This window comes from Alexandromys fortis, unplaced genomic scaffold, assembly GCF_014885135.2.
Source record: "Alexandromys fortis isolate MF-2015 unplaced genomic scaffold, M_Fortis_MF-2015_v1.1 scaffold_1, whole genome shotgun sequence".
In the NCBI taxonomy this organism is placed as follows: domain Eukaryota; kingdom Metazoa; phylum Chordata; class Mammalia; order Rodentia; family Cricetidae; genus Alexandromys; species Alexandromys fortis.
In genome coordinates, this window is record NW_026067927.1 from 1679303 (window position 1) to 1702355 (window position 23053).

The 23053-nt window shown below is 43.4% G+C and overlaps 1 long non-coding RNA gene across 3 annotated transcripts in view; it reads right to left on the bottom strand.

Moving 5' to 3' along the window:
• Positions 1-2351: 2351 nt before the first annotated feature.
• LOC126502473 (uncharacterized) overlaps positions 2352-23053 on the bottom strand; it is a 29061-nt gene continuing 8359 nt past the window's right edge. For all 3 annotated transcript variants that reach the window (XR_007591960.1, XR_007591961.1, XR_007591959.1), the window contains 4 exons: positions 15665-15783; positions 14837-14979; positions 5081-11616; positions 2352-5039 (listed from right to left, as the gene is read on the bottom strand). This is a non-coding gene — a long non-coding RNA (uncharacterized lncRNA). The remainder of the gene's footprint in view (positions 5040-5080; positions 11617-14836; positions 14980-15664; positions 15784-23053) is intronic.

The following is a 23053-nucleotide window of genomic DNA, read 5'->3' on the forward strand; positions in this document are numbered from 1 at the left end:
GTAGACCTAGTCCTATGGCTGTTGTGAAGAGCCCACTCCAAAATGACAGCACTCAGTGCCACTAGCAGCTGCTTGGTGGCTGCAAACACTGCGTTTCCACCACCTCTGCTCAGTGCTGACAGGAGGGGATACAGATGGATGACCTTGTGGATGGCTTCTCCCTCTGAGGTACCAGGCCCTTGACACCAGTGACCTGGTGCAATTGGGTGGTAGGGATGTAGAACTCTCAGCTCCTTCTCCAGCACCATGTCTGCCTGTGTGCTACCATGCTTCCCGCCGTGATGCTAATGGGCTACATCTCTGAACTGTAAGCCAGCCATAATTAAATGATTTCCTTTATAAGAGTTGCTGTGGTCATGGTGTCTCTTCACAGCCACAGAACACTGACTAGGAAACCACCTTAGGAGAATTTAATATGAAGTCCGTGCTACCCAGGGAGCAGGTATCTGCATACAGTAAATGCTCAACCAATAAGAGATTTTACTGCTAACTCTTTGAGTCAACCTTCTATGTCCACAGGCAGTCCCTACACAACCCCTATGCGAGGAAGGCAAGCTTGATTGTTTTATTTTTGGTGGCACTAGAGATTGAACCCAGAGCCTTTTACATTCTAGGTAAGAGTGCTCCCACCGATCTGCACCCTAGCCTTGGAGTTCAAGCTATTAATAGGCACCGGAATGTGAAGTCGCACATTGATGACAGTAAGGCGATTAAAAATTAGTTCCATTGCAGTAAAACAGACAACCTAATGGGGAGCACAAGACCCCATTTCCGGGCTGTTGGTTGTTCTCTTTCCTGGGGTGGCACCTGTCTGGCTCCTCATTCCTGAGTCAGTCTTTTGGGTCTGCCCTATCCTTCCCACAGGGGGTGTTTATTGAGCTACTGTATTGTTGTGTATTTAGCACCCTGAGAATAGCACTTTCCCAAGTCCTGGAACCTTCTCCCGAGGCACATGCAGGCCAGATGAAGAAATATGTGTCACACAAGCCTAAATATGCGTACACAGTGAGCTGGATGTACCGTGACTATGCAGGGTGCGTGTGTGTATGTAGTCAGTATGGCTACAGAACCCACATGTACAACTGTCCAATTCACACGCTTCCCATACATTGTCTATCCATGTAGATACAACACGACGTCAGCTCTTCAGAGACAAGGTCAGGGATCGGTCTGTTGGTGTTTCATCACCATGGAGATAATGCCCAGAGACACACTGGGATAGAAACAGCCACCTGAATGTTCTCAACACTAGATAGCTCTGGCCAAACAAGCATTTTCTCTGCGCTCTGCCTCTGCCCTTGCTTCCTAGGTGCTCACAAGATCCCGTCCAGGCTTCCCTGTGACTGGTTTTCCCCACACAAGCATGCCGAAGCCTCAGCTGGCATTCCAGAGCCCTGGGGCCGTCCTCTCTGCACCGGCTATGGTCCATTTTTCTAAGAGCACACTGCATCTATGGCCATGTGACTACGTCATGATCTTCCATGCCATAAAGCAGAGGTCTCCGCCTGCATTTCTGGTTTCTCCTATAGACTCAGAGCCCTGCCTGGGAGTTTTGGCTTTCCCGGCTTTTTCCTGGCTCTACACTACGCCCGCATTGACTTATTTGTGTAGCTCTAGTATTTGTCAGCTGTTGTCCTAAACACTGCCACCTACTTCGGTGATAGAGACTACTATGACAGCCCCATACCTAAAGCCAACGGGAACCTGTGCAAATTAGGGAATGACCCTCCCCCCTTGCCTCAAGATGCTTTGTTTGTATTTGCTTAGAAGTGGTCAACACAAATGTACACAATTTTACCATGTCCACAGTACAATGGCTGCCAATGTAAAAAGGACAACAGGAAAGGCATTTCTGGGCATTAAGCCATGCAGTTAGTGGTGGCCCTGACTAGTGAGATATGAGGGCTCTTTCTTCTTTGCTACTCTCCAGTAGGACTGAACTATATGATGCATATTCTTTTTTTTAAATATTTATTTATTATGTATACAATATTCTATCTGTGTGCATGTCTGCAGACCAGAAGAGGGCACCAGACCTCATTACAGATGGTTGTGAGCCACCATGTGGTTGCCGGGAATTGAACTCAGAACCTTTGGAAGAGCAGGCAATACTCTTAACCACTGAGCCATCTCTCCAGCCCCCTATGATGCATATTCTATCCACACACATGAAAATAGCTCTGCTTCTGTTGAGACTAAGATCCGTTAAGTTATGTTACAGGGCGTGGTGATAGTGTTTGATTAGCACGCATGATGTCCTGGGTTTGATTCCCAGAATCACAAAATTATACACACACACACACACACATGTATATATGGAGAGAGAGATATCAATGAACATTACACAGACATAACATGTATTAACATCTATAGATTTTATTTTCTTCAAAAACTTTCACTGAGCAATTGATTGAATTTATTGTAGGTGTGTGATTGTGTACACTGTTAAGGCCAGAGGACAACTTTCAGGAGTTGGTTCTCACCTTCCACCCTGTTGCTGCCAGGACTCTTGTGCCTGCTGCTCTCAGTATTCGGGGTGACTGGCCTCAAGCTTCCAGATGACCTCTGACCTCTGCCCCCTGTCTTCCCGGAGGAGTGCTGGGATTTCCCGTGCACGGCGCTGCATCAGCTCTTCACACGGATTAGGAAGACTGGCTCCTGCTCTCACACTTCTCCAGTGAGTGCTTTTACCTGCAAAGCCATGCCCCAGGCTCATGTCCTTTACAGAGAACCCCTTTCTTTTTTATGAGGTGGAGAAGAGTGGAGGCATCACCTAAGCAAATAGTTGAAGCTAAAAAACATCTCGCGCCCTCCGCGGAGGCGGACAGAGAAGAACTCGCATTAAATGTGTTGATCGAAAGGACATAGACTGGCAGGAGAATCTACAACAGGCCTGGACCCATCATAGACAGCAGAGTCAGGGGAACACAACACAAGACTGGCCCACAGAACAGCAATCGGAGGGATGGGCTCTGACTGGCCTTCACGGAAACAACTTGCCGTGGTCGCCACTGAGATCGGAACACGATTGCTAGACAACTGCATCCCTGTTCAGTTTCCCCATCGACTGATGGAGGGGCAGAAGGTCGCAGGGCCCCTGAGACTGAGTGAAAGCTCAACAAAGCATGCTCGGCTCCTGAGTCAGGAAGAACAGATAAGAGTTCACTCACTCCTGGGGTTTCCAAAAGTTTAAAATTTTCAAAACAAATTTTGTAAAAACTGTTTTGGGGGACTTGAATAAACATATTACCTGTGTAGGGATAAGTAGGTGTGGTATACTAGGGACATCTAGTTTAAAAGATGGGTGATGAAATAATCAAGTATATTCCAGGACCGTTCTGTGAGCAAGAGCAGAGGCTTCAACATATCAGACATTAAATCATGGGAGGTGCAGGGACCAGAAACAGAAGTAACTGGGCACCACATATATTTAATCCTCTTTTCTAACCACTGTAAAGTTATTACATAAAAAAATAAAAAAGCGGCAATGAGGATGCTACTAGATAAAAGACATCAAAAGTATTTTCAAGATTTATTTTATGTGCCTGGGTGTTGGCCTACATGTAAGTTTGTGCACCATGAGCATGCAGTACCCATGGAGGCCAGAAGAGGGCAGTGGATTCCCTGAATTGGAGTAACAACCACTACATGGGTGCTGGGAATTGAACCTGGATCCTCTAGAAGAGTAGCCAGTGCTCCTAACTGTTGAGCCATCTTATCTAGCCCCTCCTCCAAATGATTTTAAAGGAAATCATTTCATTAGGCAAAAAGCAGATGGAGAACTAATGGGCTGCCTCTAGAAAGCAGCTTAGCCTGAATCCTACAAATGGAATGATAAAAGCTGAGCTCAATGAAAATGAAGACCCAGGATAAAGAGTCAGGTATGGGGTAGAAGGGGGACCAGGGCTAATGGTAGGGGACACGGGGCATCTGCCTGCACGTAGCAGTAACACTCCCAAGTCCTGCTATGTCTTGACAACTATCCCAAAAGAGGACATTAAACGAGAGGTCCCAGAAGTGGGTGCCTAATGAACACGGGCTGACAGGACAGGCCCAATGCACTCCAGGGTTGTTGCTTGTGAGAGAGTCTCAGTTGGTAGCCCAGGATGGCCTCCAGTTTGTGATCTTCCTGCTTCAGCCTTTCTGGGGCTGACTTTCCAGGCTCATGGCACCACACCTGGCCCAGGATAATTTGTGGTTAAATAAGGATTTGGTATTGCAATTATTATTGCGCAAATAAAATGTACTGTTGGGGAATGTTTCAATACATCCATGACCATGCTTTGGGAAAATCAGAGCTAATAATGAATGTCCTTGTTTCCATATTTTGTCACTTCCTTGTGCTCTATTTCCCCCAAGGCACCATCTAGCCTGTTCCTGCTCCATGACAGTCTGTCCTTGTGTTGTAGATGCAGTATCCTCTTATTTCTTGGAGGTTACTGAGGTTTTGCAGTCTGTGTTCTACAAATCCCATTTCCTGCGTGTTTGGGCCTTTCTCTCCATATTGGACAATCTCCTTAAAGAGCCGTGTGTTTATTGGGTACAATCTGTAAGAGGAATATGCTACTAAAGGGAATTTGTAAAGAGTTGCTTCTAAGGAGAAGATGAAGAGGGGCTGAGGCAGACACATTTTCTTTACAAACCTCCCAGTGGTACTTATTGTCAACTAATTCATCATATTTTCTTTGATAAAAATAAAAATGGAGAAAAAAGAAGGGCCAACAAAATGGCTCTGCAGGTAGAAGCGCTTGCCTAAGGCCTGAGTTTCTTCCCTGAAATCCACAATAGAAGGCAAGAACTGACTCCTGGAAACTGTCCTCTGACTTCCACACATACCAGGAAATGCAAGCCCCTGCATTTACACACATAAAAACCACACTAGGAAAAGCACCTGCATTCACACATGCATAATAACAACCCTAGGAAATGCACCTGCATTCATAGTAACAACTCTAGGAAAAGAACCTGCATTCACACATGCATAATAACAACCCTAGGAAATGCACCTGCATTCATAGTAACAACCCTAGGAAAAGCACCTGCATTCACACATGCATAATAACAACCCTAGGAAATGCACCTGCATTCACACATGCATAATAACAACCCTAGGAAATGCACCTGCATTCACACATGCATAATAACAACAGAAAATGCACCTGAATTCACACACACACACACACACACACACACACACACACACCAGTAATAATGCATTTATTTTTAAAGCAATTGAAACACCAGAGTATACTAGAGCCCAAGCAGGTATAGCAGTTGCTGTTCAGAAGACGAGGGTTTTCCTTTTTGATGGAGTGAAGATAAACATGGAGGTGACAAATGAGAAAGACCCAGATCACTGAGAAGCCATCTGGACAGTGACTGCTAGCAGGATGGAGTCTGCAGTGCGCCAGACAAAGTGCCTGAAACACAGAAGTCAGGGAGGCACGCGCTGTAAAGACTGGGCGCTCAACCCTGAGAGTGAATGTCTAGGTTTGCACCCGGTGGGAGGCCCAGAAGGAGAAATGCAATGTGGACAGCTCATTGCCGGGGGCCTAGGGCACAGGGAGAACTAACTCCACTCTTCTGAAACAGGAAGGAAAGGAAATCAGCAGGCAGTTTCCAGCCAGGAGTGCCACGGGCACAGCTTTCCTCCCCGCAACCAAAGGGGACAGAGAGAGCCGAGGTGCAGCAGTCATGGGAGCCTCTGCCAAAACAACGCGGTGAAAGAAAGCCTGTACTCCTGAGAGAGAAGTTCAGTACCAGGGCTTGACTTAAGCAGATCCACAGTAGTTTTCCTAAGCAACACAACACACGTTCTACTTAAACTTTGAGTATTGTGTATGTGACACGGGTGAGCGCAGGCATGCTTAGGCCGCATCAGGTGTGCGGAAGTCAGACGACAACTTTTGGGTGTTGGTTCTTACTGCATCCTGCACAGCATGGTCCAGGAAGTTCGATTGGGTGACAAAGGACAGACAAACATACAGAAAGACAAACGTACAGGAAATCGGGGATGGTGTGGGCTGTGCTGGCTCTGAGACACCTACCATTCAGCCTAGAGACCCAGTGAGTTTATGATGTATAGTAAAAAGAGGAGGGATCAGCGCTTCTCAGTAGGAGGTCGCTACTGTAGGGGGGGGACAGTCTCAGGCTGTAAACATGCAGGAGGAAGCAGCTGTGGTCGGTGCCTCACACAGTCAACTTTCCTACCCAAGCTTCCAGAGGATCCACCGCCCTCTTCTGGCCTCCACGGGTACTGCACACACATGGTGCACAGACATGCCTGCAGGCAAAACACTCATACATATAAAATAAATAAAAAAGAATGTAGACACAAGCACAGGTATCAAGGACATTTCTAAATGAAAGTTCTATGTAGAACTTTATAAGGAGAAGTTGAAAATCTTAAGTGGATTTAAAAAACTTTTAAAAGAATTTACAAAACAGAATAGTATTTATCCTTTTTTCTCTAAAACTGAAATTTGCATTGATTCATTGACTCAAGGATGGGGAGGTGGCCTACCGAGTCAGGACTAGGATACTACTTCGTGGAATCAACACGCTATTTACATCCCTCAAGCAAAGCCTCGGGCAACTTTAAAACACTGTTTGCAGATTCTAAAGGCCATCCCCAAAAAGGGTTAGAAATTAAAGTTTCTTTTGAAATAGAAAAGTGGATTTCCCTGAATAACAGCAAACCCCACACCTGTGTATGGACTCAGACACCCAGGTGATTAGCCCGTCTGGTGGGAGTTGGCCTGGAGCATTCAGAGGGAGGAGAGTCAAGAACTAAGAGTCTGGGTTTCACTTTCATATCAACTTTTTAAGCTTTGGTTTTTGGAGCTGGGTCTCACTCAGGGTGTGGCAATCACCATCTCATCAGTGTGAACCGCCCGCCTACTGTGCTGTGGTAACAAATCACCACACTTCAGACCCTGTCTTTCAGAATCAAAGGCACTGGCCAAGTTTTACTTTCTTCAGGAGAGTACGGAGGGTAAAGTCTTGTCTTCTTCAGTGGTAGTGGCTGCCTGCAGTCCTTGGCTTGAGGCCCCATTCTTCAAGGTGCAAAGCCAGAGGGCTCTGCTGAGTTTCTCATTCTGCAACTCTCAAGCGGCCTCCCTCACCTCCCTTTTCCACATTTACCAGTCCTCGCGATTACTCTAGGATCTCCTGGGTAATCCGGAGTAAGCACCCTGGGCAGATGTGACCTCAGTGGCCCTTGCCATTGGTCGGTAACCATCCTCAAGGGTTGTTTTATTATGTAGCTCAGGGTGACCTGAACTCACCAACCTCCTGTCTAGCTTGGGATTCCTTCACCATGCCTGAAAGAGTGCACACTACTTTTATAAAGTTAGATGCACACAACAGACATCATTTTAATGAGACTAGACACTTGTAACAGAAAATGGACTGCTACAAGGCCAGGCAGTCTACAAATGGAATATTCCAGAAGAACTGGCTATCAAGACAGAATACAAATGGAGCTATAACATTTGATAAAGGTGTATTTCAAGCTATGAAGGAGAAAGGAAAAACAGTTCACAAGAGGAGGCTGCAGAGGTCACTGCAAATCAAAGACTTGGTTTTCATCCATTCCAAATATACTGAACATCAATACGATAAAAACCCAAAAGAAATTAATAGTGTGCAAAACTATACAGGAAAATGTGTTTGTACCCCTAGGGTTACAAGGTTTCCTTATATCTCAGTCCACAAAGCAAATCTTGGTAATGTTAACATAAAATGAAAATAAAGGCGACAGACTGAAATCTTTTGAAGGAAGACGTGATTATCTGTATTAGAGACATCCAAGTCTCAGCCTGTAAACCCAGCTATGGCGCGGCTGAGGCAGGGGCGGGGGCTCCAGTTGCCAAGCCTGAATGACTGTGTGAGATCCTGTCTCAAGAGAAAGCAAAAGCAGTGGGAGCTAGAGCTCAGCGGTAGAGCATTTTCCTGCACGGGAAGTTCAAGCTCCAGCTCTGAAAAACAGGAGGCAGCCATGATCCGTCAAGTCTTTGTGGAGCCTGACAGGGCCATGAAACTATAATAAAATGAGACCAGGACATGAACAGACAAAAGAGACTGGCTAACAGCATACTCTGGTGGCCTTGAGGAGTTTAACCCTATTGAGCCTCAGTATCACTACGTAAAATAGGGCTAATAATACACCTTAACTCTTTTTTTTGTTTTGTTTGTTTTTTTTTTTCTAGACAGGGTTTCTTTGTGTGGCCCTGGATGTCCTAGAACTAGCTCTGAAGACCAGGCTAGTCTCGAACTCACAGAGATATGCCTACCTTTGCCTCCTCCTGAGTACTGGGATTAGAGGTGTGTGCCACCACCACCTGGCTATACACTGACTTTTACTTAGGATAAAGATGGAATGAGTTACTAAAGGCATTTTTAATGATGCCTGGCACAGAGTATTGGCGCAATCCACGATGGATCACATGTTCTGTGCCCATCCATGTTCACTCACATGCTTAGGCAGATGTTCAGCATAGCATCATTTGCTACGGCAAAACTGAATTACTTTGAATGGTATTGACAACCAACAGATAAGTGCACTTTTGTGCCTGCTCAATGCTGTGGACAATGGTCTGTATCCTGTCACTTGTATTTTAAATAAACACTGATTGGCCAGTAGCCAGGTAGGAGGTAGAGGTGGGATGACCAGGCAGGAAGTAGAGATGGGGCAACAAGAATTCTGGGAAGAGAGAAGTTTCAGTCTGCAGTCGTCACCCAGACACAGAAGCAACAAGATGTGACGGCCTCGCCAAAAAAGGCAGCAAACCATGTGGCTAACACAGACAAGAATTACAGGTTAATGTAAGTTATAAGAATTAATAAGAAGCCTGAGATACTAGGCCAAGCAGTTTATAATTAATGTAGATTTCTGTGTATTTCTTTGGGGCTAAACGGCTGTGGCACCTGGTGGGACAGAAGCTTCTGTCAAGAGAACAATAAGGATTAATTGTTAAAAGCACTCACATAAGGCTATTAAGATGGTTCAGTGGGTAAAGAGGTTTCTTGCCAAGCCTGACTACCTGAGTTTGATCACTGTGAGCTCCATAGTTGGAAGAGAAAACTCCTGCAAATTGTCCTTTGAGCAAAACACACGCACACGCATGCGCACACACACTTTGGCACGTAATCGCCACCCCCAAATAAATGTAACAAAATTTTAAAACATCATGCATGATCTAGGGCACTAATACGATCTGTAAACACAGACCAACATGTGCATTTGTATAATATGCTCAGAGCATGCTGGCTAGGTGGACTAGCTGATCGTTGAGCTTCAGGTTGGTCAGAGATCTGCCTCAACAAATACGGTGGGAAGTGAGGTGAGACGACATCTGATGTCAGCTGTCAATCTCTGGCCTACACACACACATACACACACACACCACATATGCATGCAAAAAGCAAAACAAAAACAAAAAAACTTATCAAAAGAGACCACCAGGCAGGGAGACAGGGTTGAGGGAAGGTCTAAGGAAGACTTTATCAAATGAAGTATTTTTTTAAGTAAACATGCATTGTTTTGAAAAATTGTTTAAAAATGGATACAAAAATCATGATTACTTAGAATAATCCAAAATAGACATAGGAACAATGGAAAATCAAAAGGAAGTTGTGACATTATTTATCTTGTGACTTTTATTTTATTTATTTATTATTAGAAATGAAAAACGCAAAGGAACCAAACTTTCTGAGACTGTCAGCTTAGCCATGGGCTCTCAAGTTCTTTAAATGTGGCCTAAGAATGTCAAAATCTGACGTTTTCCAATGAGAAACATTCTACAATAAGTGTCTCAATCCCTTGTTTCCACTGCGTATCCCTCCCTGGGAAGGCAATGTTTGCAAATTTAAAACACGGCCCTTCAGTATCACTTAGCTGACATAAACAAATTAAAATAAGGCCAGCCTAAGCCAGGTGTACCAACCTGATCCCCTCTGAAAATGAGAGGCGAAGTCAAATGCCCTTTAATACTATTTATTAGTGGAGTAATATAATACATTTTGACAAGTTGAGCAGCTTTAACAGGCAGCTGTTAAAGTCTCTACAGAGCCTGTTTAGAATGAAACAGGAGCGAGAGACAGTACTGTAACTGGTTCTGCGAACAGCTCAGCCATCAACTATATCCTAACCAAGTACTTTTTATCCAGCTAATTTACGGAGCGAATCCCTCAGGGTCTCCAGCGTCTACACTGCAGCTCATTAGAGCCCAATAGCCAACTTTTCTCATTGTAGCACAGAAAGCATGTGTGCTTAAAATATAATTAAATGGAAAACAAATAAGATCCTTATTCCCTGACAGTCTCAGTATTTTTAAATTGACAAAGGCACGAACTTATATGCGATTATTTAGAAAGCAGGACAAATTTCAGGCACTTATGGCAAGACATTTGCCCAAGCACTCATCCTGCATGCAATTAGGACGCTAAAGACTTGGGCTATGAGTTCCTCGTGGGAATTAAACTTGCAGGTCTCTTACAAACGCATAATGTGGTAAGACTCGCTGTCCAATGAGGTGTCTTATTGAAATGTCCCAGGCCGTTTCGCTTGTCACAGCTGTCCTTTCAGCCGCCTGCACTCACAGTGTATAGCTTTCATTACGAAAATAGAAATTTGTGTCCTAAGTGCTGTTACATTACTAATGCTAAATATTTAATTCCCTGGGGTTCCAATTATGGTTGAGCGCTGGCAACACTGATTCTGCTCTCTAATAACAACTGTAAAGGCAATTGGAGCATTTTTCAATTAATTAAATACATAGTGAACGAGTAACCTCTTGTCATTTTGCCCTCCAGGACCTGAGCTAATTGCTGTAGAATAAAATGTTTTGAAAATTAACTGATATTCGGGGCTGCACACAGTTATACCATTAAGTTACAGTTTGCAGAGTGAAGTTTGTCCTCTGATAGTTACACTCCATGGTCTGCAGCTGTGAGAAAGTACCTGGTATTATGGACTTAGTGGGGCCTCCAATTAGGGCCAAGTTGAAAGCAGGCATGGCCTCTCTGAACCCATCAGTATCAATGATAGTTTGCACTGCTCACAGATAAGCGGAACGGATTTCCACAAGGCAAGTTCTCCAGACTTCATGACAAGCATCAACATTCTGAGGTGTCCTCAAAAGAATCCCTAACGCTAATTATATTCACACACAAAAATTTAAAACTCACGTTTTCAATTTTGTATTTTCCCATCTGAGAAAGTTGCTAATTAAATGTCTGGGAAAGGCCACTTTCTTGAAATATTTTCTTGCAGTTTCTCGTTTTACCCTAAAACAACATCATAAATAAGCCCCAAATTGATGTCTCAGCTAAGAGGGATGAATCATAAAAGCAGACGCCACATTTAAAATAAACCTTTTTCTGAAGTACAATGAAATTTGATTAAAGAGCTGGTCTCCTTGCACAAACGCCGCTGACAGGTGTTCCTTAGCTTCGGCCTTTGATTGGTTATAATCTGAAATCCATGCTGGGAAGCGGTGCCCCCTCGCAGCTGTCTGTCTAGCGGGGATGATCCCCTAAACAGGCTTCACAGAATTCGTCTCTGCAGAAGCACTTCGGCTTGGGTAGAAGGCACTGAAAGGGAAATTAATCACTCTGGGAGAGAGGAGAGAAATAATAGAGAAAATTTAATCATTTCCATACCAATTTTTAGGGTTTAAATCTTTAATATTTCTAAGATTATAGTAACATCTTTGAGAAATGAATCTTAATTACAGGATTAGCATGGAAGTACCAGTCAGTTAATATAAAGAGATCGGCCTAAATTGTTCATCTCTTTTAGACTAAAGTGGATAATGAGGACTTTCTAGAATTCTGAGGTTGAGTTGACTTCTCAAGAACTAATGCCAAGATCATTGGAAAATACACATGGCCACATAGAAAAGAAAAATATAAATTCTTTGAAGGTTATTGAAATATTAACCCATATGGAATATAACATCTTAATAGACTGCTGGCTTGATGTATTCTGTCAGTAACAATTCCTTGTGCTGTTGGGGGAATCATTAACTATTCTTAACATGATAACCCACTGAATCTGTAGATGAGGACCTGCTGAGATGGGTCAGTGGGTAAAGGCACTTGCTGCCATGCCTGATGACCTGGGTTCAATCCCTGGAACCCGAACAGTGGAAGGTGAGAACTGACTCTGACAGGCTGCTCTACATTCCTGCCACGGCGTGCATACATGCAGACACAGGAACACAACAAATACCACCAAGTCCAGATAAACAAATAATTATTTGCCAAAGGTGCAGATTTTTTCAAACTCTCAAAACTATATTTTTAAACTGAAAAGTAAAGAGAATTTTCACTTTCAATATAAGTTGTTGAGTTACTGCTTGTATTGAGAAATATATCAGGAACCGGGATGCAGCTCAGGGAGTTCCTGCCTAGGATGCATGAGGCCTTAGGCCCAATGCCCAACACTGAGGTAAAGAAAAGAAGAAATGGATTGAATTTTATTTCCAAATGCTCATGTTTTGAAAAATGGTGATTTTATTAACTGACTAATAGCATTTGGCTAAGGCTGAGTGTGGTGGCATACACCTATGATCCTTGTATTTGGGAGATGGAGACAGAAGGTTCTCAAATTAAAGGTCAGCCTGGACGATACAAGGAGATGCTCTCTCAAAACAACAAATAAGCAAATATACAGCCCAAACAAATTAAACAAACACCTGATTTTCTAGAAACACTGTGACTACAGTAGCCACTACAGCCAGCATATTCAGTACCAATGTTCCCAAGTTACTGGGCCTGGCTAGCCAGTTAGAATCAGTCACTGGATCCCACACGAATAGTTTTCATCACTGTCCGGCCACATCTCCCCTTGGGATCACATGCCCTTGGATTGAGTTCCCTCTCTCCCCCATCCATGTGACCTAGCATACCACATGTGCAGAGGGTTTGGCAGCCCCGTCTACACAGTCATAACTAGGTCTCACCTGTTATTCAACCACTGTTGTATTTTGGAGTAGTAAACAAACCCTATGGGCCTTGAAAACAGAGGATCCAGGTCCACCTGATGCTGCTAACTGTGGTTTGATCTGGGGCCAATCTCTTGATGCTTAGGCTCTTCTGGTCTTCCAGTTCAGAAAACAAGACAATTTAACTCCTCAGTGTCTGAAGACTTGAGGAGACAAGTCACCAAAGACTCTAGAGCAGGTGAAAAGGAGGAGGCCTATGAAAGTCCTGAAGCTTCCAACCTAAGGGTTACCTTCTGGCATACCCTACAAACCTTTTCATGGTGACCATATCAGGAACAGGATGGGTCACATGCATCCATGCACAGCAGAGAGGCAAATCAAAGCCTTGCAAGATATTTTTAAGAATTAAAGCTTTGCCTTTAGTCCCAACAAAGTACAAGGCAGAAGAAGGTCTGCCTTGGATTTTTAAGCGAAGGCCGAGAGCTGAGGATGTGCTCACTGGTAAAGTGCCTGCCTAACATGCACAAGGTTCTCCATTCCATCGCCAGATCCACAAAGAGAGATAATGGAGAATTGGCAAGACAAGAAAGGCATTGTTTAATACACTGAACTTTTGATACAGCTTGTTTCAAAACTGACTTTTTTATTCTAGCATGTGTTCAACTAGCCCCATGCCTGAGGCTTAAATCTCAGAGTTCCTCTCCCCTGGTTAGAATGAGTCTTGCAGGAGGCTATGGAACTTCAAGACTTGAAAGGCGGAGCCAGTACAATTTCCCATCCGACCCTTGAGTGGTCAAAACAAAACAAAACAACAAAACTCACAGAACTAATGCTGGTCTTTAACTTAGTGCTTCCAAGTGACCATTTCACACCAGAATTAGTTCTAGTACCTGATCTCCATGCTTACAAAGCCCAGGGCCCAGGAGATCTATAGGCAGGGCCAGGAGAAATATCCCTGGCAGCAATGGAGGGCACAGAAGCAGTTTAAGAAGTGTCAAAAAGAACTAAAACAAAAATGATACCAAGTCCTCTAAGGAGAACCAAGTGTTACAGTCCAGCTTGCACTGATGTCAGCACCAACATTTCGTGAGGCCCCACCCATTATTTCAGAGGTAGATAGGCTCCCTTGGCAAGATCTCCAATACCAGCAGCACCTGTTCATTCTCTAGACTTGGCTTCCTGCATAGCTCTCTCCCAGGGCTGCAGATCATAGCGGTTTGGGAGTACTTAGATAGTTTTATGGTTAATACACTGCAGTATAAATAAATATAGCTTAGTGTAAGCATCTCTGCTGAAAATATGTATGCCATAAAATGACAAATAAAATAGGTCAATAACTAAGCCCATAGTAAATAGCTCAGGCACAACATTAGCATGCACCAGCCTTCTTCAAAACGGATGATAAATTCTTCCGAGTAAAATTTCAAAATGAAAAGTTCAATGTGAACTTATATATTCCACTTCATGTGAGAAGAGGTTTTAGGAAAACACAGTGCATGCATTTGTGTGCTCAGTGTTCTATCACAAAGACACAGCAGGTGCCTAAAAAACTGTCCCTGAACACAGCTGTAATTTACAAACCTTGAATGCCAGGTAAGCACAGGAAATGCATCCGGCTGTTGTCAACTTTCTTTGGGGAATGTTTTGTTTAAAGTGAAAGCAAGGGTTTGAAGTGTGTACTGTACTCTGACTTTGATGGCAGTTGGGGCAAAGGCTACTGGGCAATTGTGTCTTGTTTTGGTTGAGTTTAAGAGACATTGCTGATCTGCGGATACTTGGAGTAGGTGATGGGAATGTAGGATACCTCTGTTCAACACCAAGTACATTCTGAAAACCCCAGCTCTCCTTCCCTGAGCACCCCACAGAGTTTATCCTTAACCTTGTACCTTTAAGACAACTGCAAGGATGAGCTGTTTGCCCAAATCTTCATTTTCATGATTCTCTTCCACACTCCTGTCTTCAGGGTGGTAACACTGCTAGAGTCCACTGCTTTGTCTTGAAGTTTTAATGTGCTGTTAGATTCCTGACACTGTAACAAGATCCCAGAGAAAGGAACTTACAAGGAGAAGGTGCTTATTTGGGCTCGTGGTTTTAGAGGTTAAGTCCTGGGGAGTGGGCTGTATCACTGCCTTGGGACACAGCAGGAGGGCGTGATGGAGGCAGACTTCTTACACTGCAAGCTAGGGAACAAAGAAGAGACCAGAGGCCCACAAAACCCTTTGAGATCACAACACTGATGACCTCTAGGCCCTAATCCTCTCAGGTTCTGTTACCTCCCGATAGGACCATCTTGAGGGCCAATCTTTTAGAAGGGGCCTTTGGAGAACATTTCAAATTCAAACTGCAGAGATTTTCACACATCACAGAACCATAAACCGGGGCAAAAAGGAATGTTAAATTACAAGTCTCTAAATGGTTTGTTTTGTTCCTACTTTTCTGCTTTGGTCACAAGTTCATTTTTTAAAAGTTGCTTTGTAGTTCTCAGTTTGGCATATAAAGAACTTAAGAGTCACCCCTGAGAAGCAAACACTGACCAATTTGGGAAAAAAATCAATGACTTCTATTCAGTCTGAGGTCCCAGAGAAAAATGCTAACCCCAAAATTGGAGATAGTCATGTACATTGAGAGAATGACTATTCATAGCAGAGATCCCTGGGAAACAGGCCCATAGTAGGAAAACCCAGGCTAGCACTGGCGAGCTGCTGGAGTCTTACATTCAAATCTGGCCGTAAGAACTGGGAGAGCACAGGCAGCTGGAACCCCACGATGTTGAGATGTCTCTCCTTGAGCCTCATCAAACTCCAGAGACTGGAGATAAATTTTCCTTGGGCTTCTGGCAGGGGAAAAGAAAGTGAGCACTGTGAAATATGCCGGAACATTCTATTCCATTCTGTTTTACTAAGATCTGCCCAGTAGAAGAGCATCTTAACCTAGTCTAACCTGCAAAGTTCCTTCTGTCAGAGCCCAGCTGACCCCCTGGCAGGCTCCTCTGAGCTCTGGCCATCTGAGCAGATAAGGTTCTGAGCTGAAGGCTGCAGTGTGCTCTCCCTCCTCCCCACACATCCTGAAGGCTGTAGTTCCTGCTACTCTGCTCTTTGCCTCAGCCGTCAGGGGGAGATTACAGAGCAGAGCACGGTCAGGAGCAAAAGCACACTTTGAACAGCTAGGGCCGGGACCAAATGCAGGCAGCAAGGCAGACATTTAGGCTAAAACTACCATTACTTGAGTGAGCCTGTCACTTCCAAAGCTCTTGTATTGGAAACTCAGCTCTCGATGCAACAGCATTTGGAGGTGGATCTGAATGGGAAGATGCAGTGAATGGGTTAATGCTGCTATAAAAAGAGCTTGAAGGAGTGGGTTCTCCTTCTCCCTCTCTGCCATGTGAGGACAGGGCATGAAAGCCTTCCCCACCCTCCAGAACTACGGAAGTAAATCCTCTTCCTTCCAATTACTCACCCTGTCACCCTGGTATAGCAACACGGGTCAACTAAGATGCTGCACAGAAAACAACTCCAGTGGAGAAAGAAGAGGGTGTGTGAGGATGGAAGAGAAATGCAAGCAGAGAGGAAATTTCAAAAAGGAACAAAATGCTAGAGATGCCACAGAAATGAAGGTGCTTTACTGTTTGTATCAGACTGAGGAAAGCTTCTCGGAGCAAGGAGACACTGTAATATAAACTGCCAAAACTGAAGCCCATGGAAAAATGAGTAAAAACAAATAAAAAACCAATCAATGAATCCCAACACCCAGGAGACAGAGTTAGGTGGGTCTCTATGAGTTTCAGGCCAGACAGTATAACATAGTGAGACTATGTCTACAAAAAAGGGGGGAAAGCTAAAAGAAATAGTACAAGGACTATAGAGAACATGGAGAGATGTATAGGTAAGAAACTCGGGTCTACAGATGTAAGAAAGGAAGACTACTGGAAAGGAGGAAAGGAGGATGGAGAGGGCAGATGACACTGTTAAAACAATGACTTGACCCCGTTACCGCGGCAGGAGAGATGCCTCAAGTCACAGTGAAGACGTGGCTCAGGGAGGAGACTGAGGGACGCAGTCAAAATCACACACCTATGCCCAGGCCATGGAGAGCGCCAAGGTGAGGGCAGTGTGCCGGGGTAAGCATCTTTGAGGACCAAGATGGAGCCAGCAGCGGGAGCCAGAGACTTTGTGTGACATGCACACTGAGGATAAGGGGGTGAGAAGTGTAGGCTACAAGCTGTCAGAGCTCCTTGGATTGCTAAACAATCGGATGGCACAGGAGCTCAGATAAGATAGACCATGGAGACAGCGGTAGGAAGACACGTCCACGGCCTCCCAGAAGGCAGAAAGCTAAGGCGGTGAGCATTCCCATGCAGCGGAGGAGAGACAGGGCTAGAGGGGTAAATCAGACTGGGAGGGATTGCTTCTAAGGGAACGGAGTATTCTAACAAATAGAAGAAAAGTGGGAAATTAGGGTAACACAACTGATTGGCTGGCCAGAGAGGACCCAATGCAATGAAAATGTGCCACAGCGGTGGAGCTACAGGAATCAGTATTATTACTAAAGATAAAATCAAGATATAATGGGGCTGGAGAGATGGCTCAGCAGTTAAGAGCATTGCCTGCTCTTCCAAAGGTCCTGAGTTCAATTCCCAGCAACCACATGGTGGCTCACAGCATTCTGTAATGAGGTCTGGCACCCTCTTCTGGCCTTCAGGCATACACACAGACAGAATATTGTATACATAATAAATAAATAAATATTTTTAAAAAATTCAGGATATAAATCTATATTTTATATAAATATAAAATCCTAATTTTAGTGTATTTTATAACCACTCTAAGTTATATAAATTTAAAAATAACTCAGCCATTCTGAAGACAAAGACTTACAATCCCAGATAATAAAAGGCTGAGTTGAGGCAGAAGGACTGCAAGCTCCAGGACAGCCTGAAAATTGTGTCAAACTGTAAAAAGGAAAAGGGGGCTGGGAATATATCCTAGTGGCAGAGAGCTTGCCTAGCATATACTGGGGAGGGAGGTTCAAATTCTTCTAAGGGGCCTATACTACAACAAAGCTCCCCAAATTAATGACGTTTAGCAAAGGCTCTCAAGCATTCCCTTCTGACCTGTACTTACAAAATAATGGTATGTACACACTTACCCCAAACAATTTTTTTTTTTTTTAATTCAAGACAGGTTCTCACCATGTAACTTTGGCTGAACTGGAACTCACTCTGTAAAGCAAGGGAGCCTCAAACTCAGATCTGCCTGCTTCTGCCTTCTGCTGGGATTAAAGGTGTGCACCACCATGCCCAACCCAAAGCAATTTCTTAATAAGGACATTGGCTCAGTATAGTCTTACCAAGTAGTCACTCTCTAGCTTTCATGAGGGATTTTGGCTTTAATTTTGAATCTCTTCTCAAAGAACTTTACATTTCTTTGCTACTTTAAGTCTACAATGAACCACAATTTGAAATAGTTTGACAGATTAGATACTTAAGATACCAGTCAAGTACAAAGCATTCCTTACCAAATAACAAAAAGAAGAAATAGATTGAGATTCTTGCCAGCCCCAGTTTTAGGAGGAATAGCTCCTATCTGATTTGCTCTCAAACCACAGCTCTTCTTCACTGCGGTCTTGGGAGGGAACTCAGGGCCTCAAAGAGGCTAGGTGAATGCCTGCTGCATTGTGTAGTGGCATTTCATGTGTATTTTAATAAATAAAGTTTACCTGAAGATCTGAGCATAAAACAGCCCCACTGGCAGCCTTACAGACTAGGTAGTGGTAACACAAACCTTTAATCCCAGTAGCCGACTAGTTTGCCATAGAAACCGGGCAGTTCATATCTTTAATCCCAGTGGTGCACACCTTTAATCCCAGCCCTAGAGAGGATTATAAAATGGGAGGAGACAGCTCTTAGTCACAATATAATTCTGAGATTCCTGGAGGCAGGATCACCATTTTGGACTGAGGTAGAGGGAAGAGCCAGTAACTAGCTGCTTTCCTTTTCGGATCTTCAGGTTGACCTCAAAGTCAGTTCCTGAGCTTTTATTAACTGCTTCAGCATTGTTCTACCCCAGGCTCATAAACCCAAACCTACAAATTCTTTAAAGAAGGACACCTCATTTCTGGTGAGTCCAGAAAAACATCAGGAGCTGTTAAATAGACTGCTGTCTGGCAGATGCTTTGATGCTTCAAGAAATTCTAGATAGACCTGATCTCACTCTGGTAACCTGCATCCTCACTCCAGTTTGTGTCCCTCTTTGCAGGGGCTGTCCTGCCTCCCCAGGTCATGTGCATCTCCTTCAGAACACAAGCCTGACTGGCTCTTGGTCTCTTTATATCCAACACTGCTTCACCACATCTGTCATTACCAGTCTCTCTGTGTCCTGAATTCTGAGTTCCAATAATGCACCACTGTGTGGGCTCCTCGTTTCTTTTGACTTTTCGTCTACACACCCCAGTCTAGAAGCATGAGCCAGGGGCGGGCCACTGTGATGTCTTTTCTGTGGTTAGAGTCCCAGAGACTCAAGTACTATGACACTGGATAGACAACTCCAACACAATTTTCACAAACCAATGACTGCACTAGCTTTAAAGGGTTTGTGTGGGAATCTCACCTTTTAGCTTCTCATTTACTAGAGTAAGGAACATCTAATTATCTTATTCTTTTCCCATAATGGTGGCTTTGACCACATTAGCCCAAGATAAAGCCACTGAAAGACAGGGGTAGCCTACATCTGGTTCCTCACTCATTAAAGTTAGAGGTTTATAATCTGAACTATAGGAGGGGTCACTAGGTTCAATTAATTACACCCAATGTTTCTTAGAAAGAAAAAGATTGGGCTGAGCATGGTGATGCACGCATTAAATCCCAGGACTCTGGAAGGAAAGGCAGGCAGAGTTCGAGGCCAGCCTGGTCTTGAGTGAGTTTCAGAACCAGGACAGCCAGGTGTCACATTATTATATTTTATGTAAGGAATGACATTTTATGAAAGGAAATCAGAATAACAATCACTCCTTAAAACTCCTTTCCATGGGTCTTCCCAAAATATCACATATGGCTTTGCAAGACATTATTATGTCTCAGTAAGTAAAATTTAACTCAGTTAAATTTAAATAATTCCCAGAAGGGCTAGTGGGAATGACAGCTGTTTTTTCCATTAAGAACTGTATAAAGTAGCTACATTATTTAGGGACCATATACCCAAAAAGGACTACTTCTTGCTTTTTAGTTCTTTCTTTCTCTAATTAAGTGCACAAGATGAATTAAACGCACTTTCTGTATCACCACCAACCTGACAGCATGTGGGTAATTCTGCAGGTGAGATGGAGTGGCCAAATGGGCGGCTAAAGATCTAGAAGGCACAATGCAGTTTTGATGTCCAGTCTGTTAAATCTGGAAAACTGCCCCACATTTTCCTGAGTAAACAGTGAACTTCGCAGCAACAATGTTTACATCTTTCTACCCACAGGAAAATTGACCAAGAAGAGAGATGATCTAAAAAGTAACCACCTGAGCATGAATGAACAAAAGCCAGATTCTGAAACAATGTGTGCTTCTATTTAACTACAAATAATTTAAGGTAGCTATATGTTTTTAAATCATTAATTAATGTAGTTGATATAAAAATTCCACAAAAATGTAGGTGCCCTCCTTCCTTCTTCCCTCTCCAAATATCAATTACAGTCTGAAAAATAATCACCTATAGATATAGGCGTACCCCACAATTCCACTAGTGCCTATGCATCCCAGGAAAATAAACTTATACTCTCTCTCTCTCTCTCTCTCTCTCTCTCTCTCTCTCTCTCTCTCTCTCTCACACACACACACACACACACACACACACACACACGCATGCACGCACACTGCCACATGACTATGTATAGCACCTTTACCTGTTGTAGTCAAAGCTCAGAAAGAACTATGACACCCCGACCATGAGGGGTTAAACTGAGGCACTCCTATGTGTTATGAAGCTTCATAACACAAGCTGATCTCAAAGACTGCCCACTGTTCTTAGACAACCTTCATAGGAATGGAGGGCCGACTAACGCTTGCTGCAGCTGAGAGGTGGGGAGGGGGTGAGTAGGTATGGCCACAAAGGAGAAAGATCAGGTCTTCATGGTAATGGAAATATTCCTCTCTTGATTATTCAACATCAATATCCAGCTTGCGACATTAAATATACTGCAAAATACTACTGAGAAAAACCGGGAAAAGGGTTCAAGGACATGTCTATTATTTTATACAACTGCCTTTGAATCTTTAATTATCTCAAAATATAAAATTTAATTAAAAGCAAAATTAAGAAAGGGGGCTAGGTGTGATGGCACTTAAGAGACAGAGGCAGGTAGATGTCTGTGTGTTTGAGGCCAGCCTGTTCTACATAGAGAGTTTCAGAACAGCCGTGGCTATATAGAAACACTGTTTAAAAAAAAAAAAAAAAAAACAGCAAAACACACACACACACCAAAACAAAAACAAGAAGGGAAACATTCTAGTTACTGAATTCGCTTTGCCATGCCGAGCTCTAATCTTCAGAAATCACCCCAGGGCTTGGAGTCTCTGTAATAGTTATGGAGGTGGATGAAGTACAAACTGGGCCACTCATACAAAACCCATAGCAATTTCTGTACCTGGTGGCATCTTTGAATCTCCTGGTTCCTTGCCTGCGGGTGATCTCTAGGTAGACACACACCTTCCAGGTTCCTGCCACTAGGGCTGGAGGCATCCTCTGTAGACTAACCAATCCCCCTTTTCTCCTGGTGGTACAAAGGCTACTACATGGACTCCCTGACAGCTAGGAAGTGGGTCGCCATTCCCCGAAGGCTGAAGGGTGACAGTCTTCTCTACACAAATCTGATGCTCCCACACACGATGAAGGCTATGCCAGGTGAAGCAATTTTCTCCAGAGTCTGAACTGCACTGATATATTTGTTCAGGAGGAAATGTTCTATTGGGGGTGGACAGGAGCAGTATAGAGAATTAAGAAGTGTATGTGGATGCCTGTCATCTTTTTTTCTCCCATGAGTATAACAGAGGCAGGTTAGAAAGTGATTTTGAATCTACCCCATGATATCTGATTTCTAGAAGAATCACAACAGCAAAAGAACTTTTAAAACTTTTCAATCATCAACATTCATTCAATCAAATAAAGTCATTTGAAAAAATTAACAAAATTTGATTTTTTTCCTATTCTTTGATTAGAGCAACAAATATTCAACAATCCTCTGTAATATTAAGCATTTCCAACGAAACCAGTGCTACAGAGTGCTTCACTCCCACAGCAGCTGAGGGCTGGAGCTGGGAGAACACTGTAATCTACAAACACCTACCCCCAAGCACATCAGCATCACAGAGCGCCTGTGTGTTCCGTGTCCTTGACATCCTGATGGAAACAGACCTCAGGAAACCCAATGATATGGACTGAATAAAAATAATAATTATTTGTCATATCACTGTCAGTCTTTAATACCTTGTACACACCACTGATTACAACTTAACTTGGCCATGCTGCTTCATGCTTGGGAGAAGACAAACCACTAATCAACTGTGGACACTAATTGAAAATGCTACTTTGTGGAGGCATTATAATAACTTAGTAATGGGATGAAGTGTTCCCTCTATCTGCTACTTTAAAATGCTCTCCATAACAAAATGTCAGCCAGGGTACACGCAGCCTTTGCAAACACCCAAGGCTACAGTCTGAATAAGTGACTGAGCCTCCCCTTTCGGGAGGCACAATTCTGCAAGTGGTGGAGGTCATATGGAAAATAGAATTATATGCTAATTTGTTCCTATATTAAGTTATCATAGGTCAGGTAAAACACAGGAATGTGAATTCTGGAGAAAAATTAAGTAGATTGGTACGAACTAGGTCAAAGTAAACTGTCTTAATACAAACAAAAAAGATTTTGAAAGCAGGCATCTTTCTTCCTTTATTATTTCTAACTAGACCTATATAATCATATGTGTAATTTTAAAACAAAAATGTTTTCTACAACTACTTCTTTCACAAAGAACTGGGGCAGAATAATTCTGTTTTTAGCAGAAAAAAAAATAGAGAAAGGTCTAATATTCAAGGGAATAATTTTCTCCAAAAAGCAAAACAAAA